Here is a 6,000-nt window from a genome sequence, read left to right on the forward strand (position 1 = left end):
TGCACCTAAAGCTGCAGACAAGCAAAACTCATGACATGGGTGACATTGTGTGTGTTAAGGCACAGCAGGGTGAAAGCTGCAGGGATGCTAGCCCCTGCTGCAGCCCCAAAGCCTGCCAGATGTCAAGGAGATAGGTGCAGGGGTTCTGGGTCCCTCCACCTCTAGCTACTGACAGGCAAAACTCATGACATGGGTGCTTGTGCAACTGTTTCTGTCTTGGGGCAGTTAATTTTCTGTATTGATTATTTTGTCTCCTTAGTTTGTGGTTTTGTAGGTGTTAATCATTGATCATTAACATCTAACACTTGTCAACAGAGGCTACCACCCCTCCAAGTTTCATCCAAATCAGACAAAAAACAACAAAGTTATAGATATTTCATTGATTCCCCGTTATACCCCATGGCCGGATCTCCAAGGCAGCTCTGAAGCTTTTTTTGAAGCAGTTCAGAAGCTCTGAAGCACTTCAGAAAGCCTAAGGAACCAGCGCTTCATCTGGACATGCTGCTTCAGATGTTGAAGTGTCCAAAGCTTCTCCGGATCCAAAGCACGGTCCGAAGCTATGCACAACCCTACTTCTCTGCTAAAAACATTCTTTTTAATAAATGGAAGATGCCGAGGGGCAGCAATAAAAATCACTCTTGCTTATTGTGGCTCCAGTGAGATTTCAAAGACAGAGTCCATCTGGGTGTGTACCATATTTTATCACATACCACACACCGACACACCGCATCCCCCCCCCCCCCCCCCCAACCAAAGCTTACATCTTGCTTTTGGAAAGCAGAATGTTTTTCTGGAGTCATGGCTAACTGTGAAACATAGAATAAGTCCTCCTGGAAAGACAGAGTGTACAAGAAGTGTGACAGCCCAAGAAACAGCCTGGGGGAGTCAGCAGGAATTTCCTGGGATGGGAGGATACCAGCAGGGTTATATCCCACCTTTGCAAGGGCAATAGTAAGATAGTTACTTCATTACTTTAAATAGTCCTTTTTATAAGTTTTTGTAATTAATGAAGTATTAATTACAAATACTTCATTTTCATTTTAATTACAAATACTTCATTATTTCACTACAAGCCCCAGCAAGATACTGCATGCATTGCAGACAACATTCAGCAGCTCACACACCCTCAGACACCTCACTAGCTCTTCAGCTAGTGCCTCCCCAGCAGTTGTGAGAAGATTAACGCTAGACTCCACCCTTGTTTTATGCACCCTTGCTGTATGCAAGTGGCAGCCAATGCTATGGGTAGCTTTGGGGCAGGACAGAGCTAGGCATGTTTATACAGGTACCCTGAACCAGCCACTTTAATATTTGCTGCTGACTTTAGCTAAGGACCCACTATTCAGGGTCCTCACCTCTGCTACAGCCGAGCTAGGCTATAACACCACAAGATCACCCTGGATTTTTAAGAACTGCAAAAGAAAAATAAAGTTCAACAAAGAAACTGCCACTTAGCTCTCTGAGTGGTTCCTAGGTGGCTCCATGCATCCCTAGTTCATTAGGCAGTCCCCAGGGGCTTCAGTCTTTCCCTGTCACCTTTTGTCCCTCAGAGGCTTTGAAGGAAGCATGCACAGCTTCCATGCAAACAAAATATACAAATAGCAGGGCTAGGGACAAATGTTCAAAAAACCTGGGCCCGAATTGATTCTATCTTTTTTGGTTATTCTAACTTGGCTAGGCTAAATCTGTTTTGTAACTGGGCAGGCATCCCAGAAATGTGGGCACATGCCTGCAGTGGCTCAGGCTAGAAACTAAAGGAGGGGGCGGGGCTAGATCAACCCTCCCTTCCTTCCACAGCACTGAGCTGAGGAGGGGCATGGCCAGGCCCCAGCAGGATGCTCTGTGTAATGGGACGGTGTCCTAGGGGTCACCATGCTCTCCCCTAACGCCCCCTTTACCGTGCCAAGTTCACCAAAAGGGCACCCTCGATTCTCGCCCACCACATCTTTGATGTTGTATATATATGATAGGAAGGCTGCCTTTCCATCCCCTTGGCCATGGCTTTCTGCTATACACTGGCCCCGTTCATTAATGGGCTTTCTGTGCACCCCAGCCTTATGGGCTATGCGTGGCTCCAACCACCCCTTTACCATGCCCCAAGCCACAATGATGTAACAGACCTTGTTTGGTTTCACCCAATGTCTCACTGGTAGTCAGGCTCTCTGCAGCCCTGTCTCACTCTGCGCCTCACTGGCACCTGGCTTTCCACAACCTTGTCTTGCTCTGTGCCTTACTGGGTGCTCGGGCTCTCCACAGCCTTGTCTTGCTCCGCCTCACTGACACTTGGGTTCTCTACAACCTTGTCTCACTCTGCGCCTTACTGGGCACTCAGGCTCTCCCAATGTTGTGCCCTATCTGGTGCTCGGGGTTGGCACACTCCCAATGCTGCCCTTTTCTGGTGTTCATCAGTCTCTGCCCCCTCTCTGGGGCTTCTCAATCGCTGCTTCCTCTCTGGAGCTGGGGGTCCCCATGCTACTGTGAGTCCCCTATGAGGCCCCCTCCATTCCCTTATAACCTCACCCAAGCCACTGGTCACAAACAACAAACACAAAACATAAGCCCCTGGGCTATAACAAATTCCAGTTGCTAAGCTAAAAACCTCATTCGAGCCACTCCAGTGTTGTTCCATCTCTTACCCATATCGGTAGCTACTAGTGCAGTCAGGCCTCCCTCTTTGCTCACTCAGGCAGAGCTCCTTTCCCCTTGGCTGCCAGCAGGGAACTGCCTCCAATCCCCGGGCCTGGAACTTATATGGAAGCCAGGCCATCCCCCTTCCAGTCAGCTGACCGCTGGCAGGTGTGGGTCTCTATTTCCCTCTGGTTGCCCTAGCAAACCGCACCTGGGTAGTTATCCCTGCTCTCCACATAGCAGGCACCTTAGTGCCCTGCTACACTCTGATTAGCCCAGCAGGGAACCGATAACAGAATTTATAACCCCTAACTCAGTGTTAATTACCCCATTTAGAAAACAACAGAGGGGCATTACCAGCTATTTGTTAATAATGCCTGTTGATTCTACCTGTTGATTCAGCACAGATCATAGTGAGCATGTGGTCTGCTAGCTAATACACAGACAACTCTCTGCAAGATATAGGGTGGGGGGGAATTCCTGCTTAGCAGTGAGTGGTGAGGAGGGGAGCATCCCACAGTCTCTGGAGCTGCAGCCAGAGCAGAGGAGAGAATTCAGCAATGCTGTAGAGCAGACAGCCTCACCCATTCTAGATAACATGCCAGGATGCTGGGGGAGTCTGACTTATCTTAGACCAGCAAGGGGTCTAGGACAGACATTGCATAAACCGGTTTCAGACAAATCAGTTAAGTCTGATACTATATTCAATCAGGTTTATCTCCAAGTGGTTTCAGCAATTTTCAAACTGGTTTATGTGCACTGAACATCTGTTCTGTAACAGGTTTAAACCAGTTTCTGATCACTTAAATTGGTTCATGTGTAATGTCTTTCCCTAGCTCAGAAGCAATGGTCCCTGCTAGCAACTGCTAGAACCCTGTTCGCCCCAGACTCAGTACAGCAACATTCCCTTTTGTGATGTCAGTTCAGCCACACTTAGAGGCTGCTATGGGTGCTTTTTATTTTCCCTCCTAGCACACATGGGCCAGCTTTTCCTCATTCCCTACACCTGGGTGTGGGGCCATTTGGACTCCACTGCATCAATAGTAACAGGGCCAGCCCTGGTACACACCTCCCCCTTCCAGGTTTCAATTCACTTTGAGGCCAACAAGCCCACCTCCTTGCCCTTCCTCAAGAAAACAACAGAGTTGTAGTGTATGCTCTATGGCTGATGCGCTATAAAAAAATTAAAAATTTGTAAGCACAGGTTCCATGTCATTAACTTTTGGTTTTCTGACCTCACTTTATTTAACCTATGTAGTGGTGTGTGGTCTGTCACCACTGTAAACTTATGACCCATGAAATAATAACAGGAACTCTCTATTTCCCACTTCACTGCTAGACATTCTTTTTTCGATTGTGGTATATGCCTGCTCCTGGGACTGTATTTTCTGACTAGTACAAACTACCAGATGCTTTCCTCTGTTCCCCAGCTGAGACAGCACTGCACCCAGTGCCACATTGGAGGCATCTACATATAATACAAACAAATGGTCCACCCATGATCCTGAATATACCACTACAACATCAATGTAGGCCACTGCATATTCCCAATGAGGGGCTTACACCCTATTAGTCTCTGAAATGTTGCAGCAGCCTTGTGAAAACCAAAGGACACAAATTTGTATAACCCTAAGAGGGTGGCAAATGCCATTTTCTCCAAAGAGTGCTCCTCCAATTATATTTGCCAGAATCCTTTTAATAAATCAATTATAGATATTAAGCATATATCTCCTATTCTTTCTAAGAGGGGTTCTACCTGGGGCATTGGGTATGGGTCAAAGTGAGTCATGTGGTTAACCTTTTGGAGGTGCATGTTCCGGTCTTTTTTGGGACCTTGATGATAGGATTGTTCCACTCATTCAGAAATTCCCCAGTGACTAGGGCTGTGAGAGGCTTTGGATCATGCTTTGGATCCGGATAAGCTTTGGACACTTTGGCGTCCAAAGCATCATGTCCAGATTGAAGCACTGGCTTCTTTAGGCTTTACAAAGTGTTTCAGAGCTTCTTAACTGCTTCAGAAAAGCTTTGGAGCCGCCTTGGAGATCCAGCCATAGGGTATAATGGGGAATCAATGAAATATCTATAACTTTGTTGTTTTTTGTCTGCTTTGGATGAAACTTGCCAGTTTGGTAGCCTCTGTGAAGTCCATGAAGTCTGCCAGGTTTCAAGAAGAATGGTGCAGGGGTTCGGAAGGAACTGCATCCCAAATTCTTGAAAGCAAAACTCATGTCACTTGTATGTGTTACAGCACAGGTAGATGAAAACTGCAGGGATGGTAGCCCCTGATGAGGCCACAAAGTCTGCCAAGTTTCAAGAAGATAGATGCAGGGCTTTGGGGGGAACTGCACCTCAAGCTCCTGACAGGAAAAACATGACCTAGATGACCCTGTGTGTGTTAAGGCACAGCAGGCTGAAAACTGCTGGGGTGGTGGCCCCTCCCAGCTGCTAAAAATCATCTACCAACTGTTCCACTTCTTGTACCATTTTTGGCTGGTATCACTGCACCAAGGACTTCCAGTTCCCAGGACCACCATCTCCACTATCTCCTCAGCATTCCTTTCCTGAGGCCATAGCCACTGACAAGCCTCCTCTTGGGCCCCTAAGGGTCTGTGTTAGTTGATGAGTGATCTTAGATCCTATTTTTTGCTTCCAAAATTGCTGCTTCTCCTCTGTTACCTCTAGCCAATGGAAGATGGCCTCTTTCACTATATCACAATTCTGGGCCTTGGTTAAGGGTATTCTGCCATGAGCTACCTGTGCCTCTCCCATCAAGAACAGACCCAGTTGTGCTGTCCAGGCATCTTTCTGCTGTTTTCCATCTTTTTGAATACCTCTAAAAAAAGTCTCAGGATCATCATCCCTGGGCACATGTGGCATTACCATGCCTCCAGGTCCTCCTCAGAGCTTGGGCTGCAGTAGCCCCCAGGGTCCAGACCATCACCCACTGGTTCCCTTCTACAGCTAGCCTTAACTGCTCGGTATTTTGCACCTGCATTTGCACTATACATGTAACTTGATCTTCCTGCTACTTTGCATCCTCCTGGGCTGCTGCCTGCTGCTGGACTTGGATTTGCAGTATCTGCTGTATTTTTTTTTCCCTACCAACTCTCTCACTAAGCTCCCCTTGCCCTGCCCTTACCTACCTGGGAAAAAAGAAAAGAAAAAGAAAAAATAACCATTCCACCCAGGGTACCAATTTTTACACTGCTACACATAGCTTTGGGGCAGGACAGAGCTAGGTATGTTTGGTCAGGCACCCCAAACCAACCACTTTTACTTTTGCTGCTGGCTTTAGTTAAGGACCAACTATTCAGGGTCCTCACCTCTGCTGCAGCCAAGCTAGGCTATAAAACCACAAGACCACTCTGGATT

At 47.3% G+C, this 6,000-nt stretch overlaps 1 long non-coding RNA gene across 1 annotated transcript in view; it reads right to left on the reverse strand.

The window, feature by feature from the left end:
• The window catches only part of LOC132251257 (uncharacterized), a 54,981-nt gene extending 52,277 nt beyond the window's left edge, over positions 1–2,704 (reverse strand). The window contains exon 1 of the long non-coding RNA XR_009463212.1: positions 2,637–2,704. This is a non-coding gene — a long non-coding RNA (uncharacterized LOC132251257). The remainder of the gene's footprint in view (positions 1–2,636) is intronic.
• Positions 2,705–6,000: the final 3,296 nt, after the last annotated feature.

Source organism: Alligator mississippiensis, chromosome 6, assembly GCF_030867095.1.
Source record: "Alligator mississippiensis isolate rAllMis1 chromosome 6, rAllMis1, whole genome shotgun sequence".
NCBI classification, from domain to species: domain Eukaryota; kingdom Metazoa; phylum Chordata; order Crocodylia; family Alligatoridae; genus Alligator; species Alligator mississippiensis.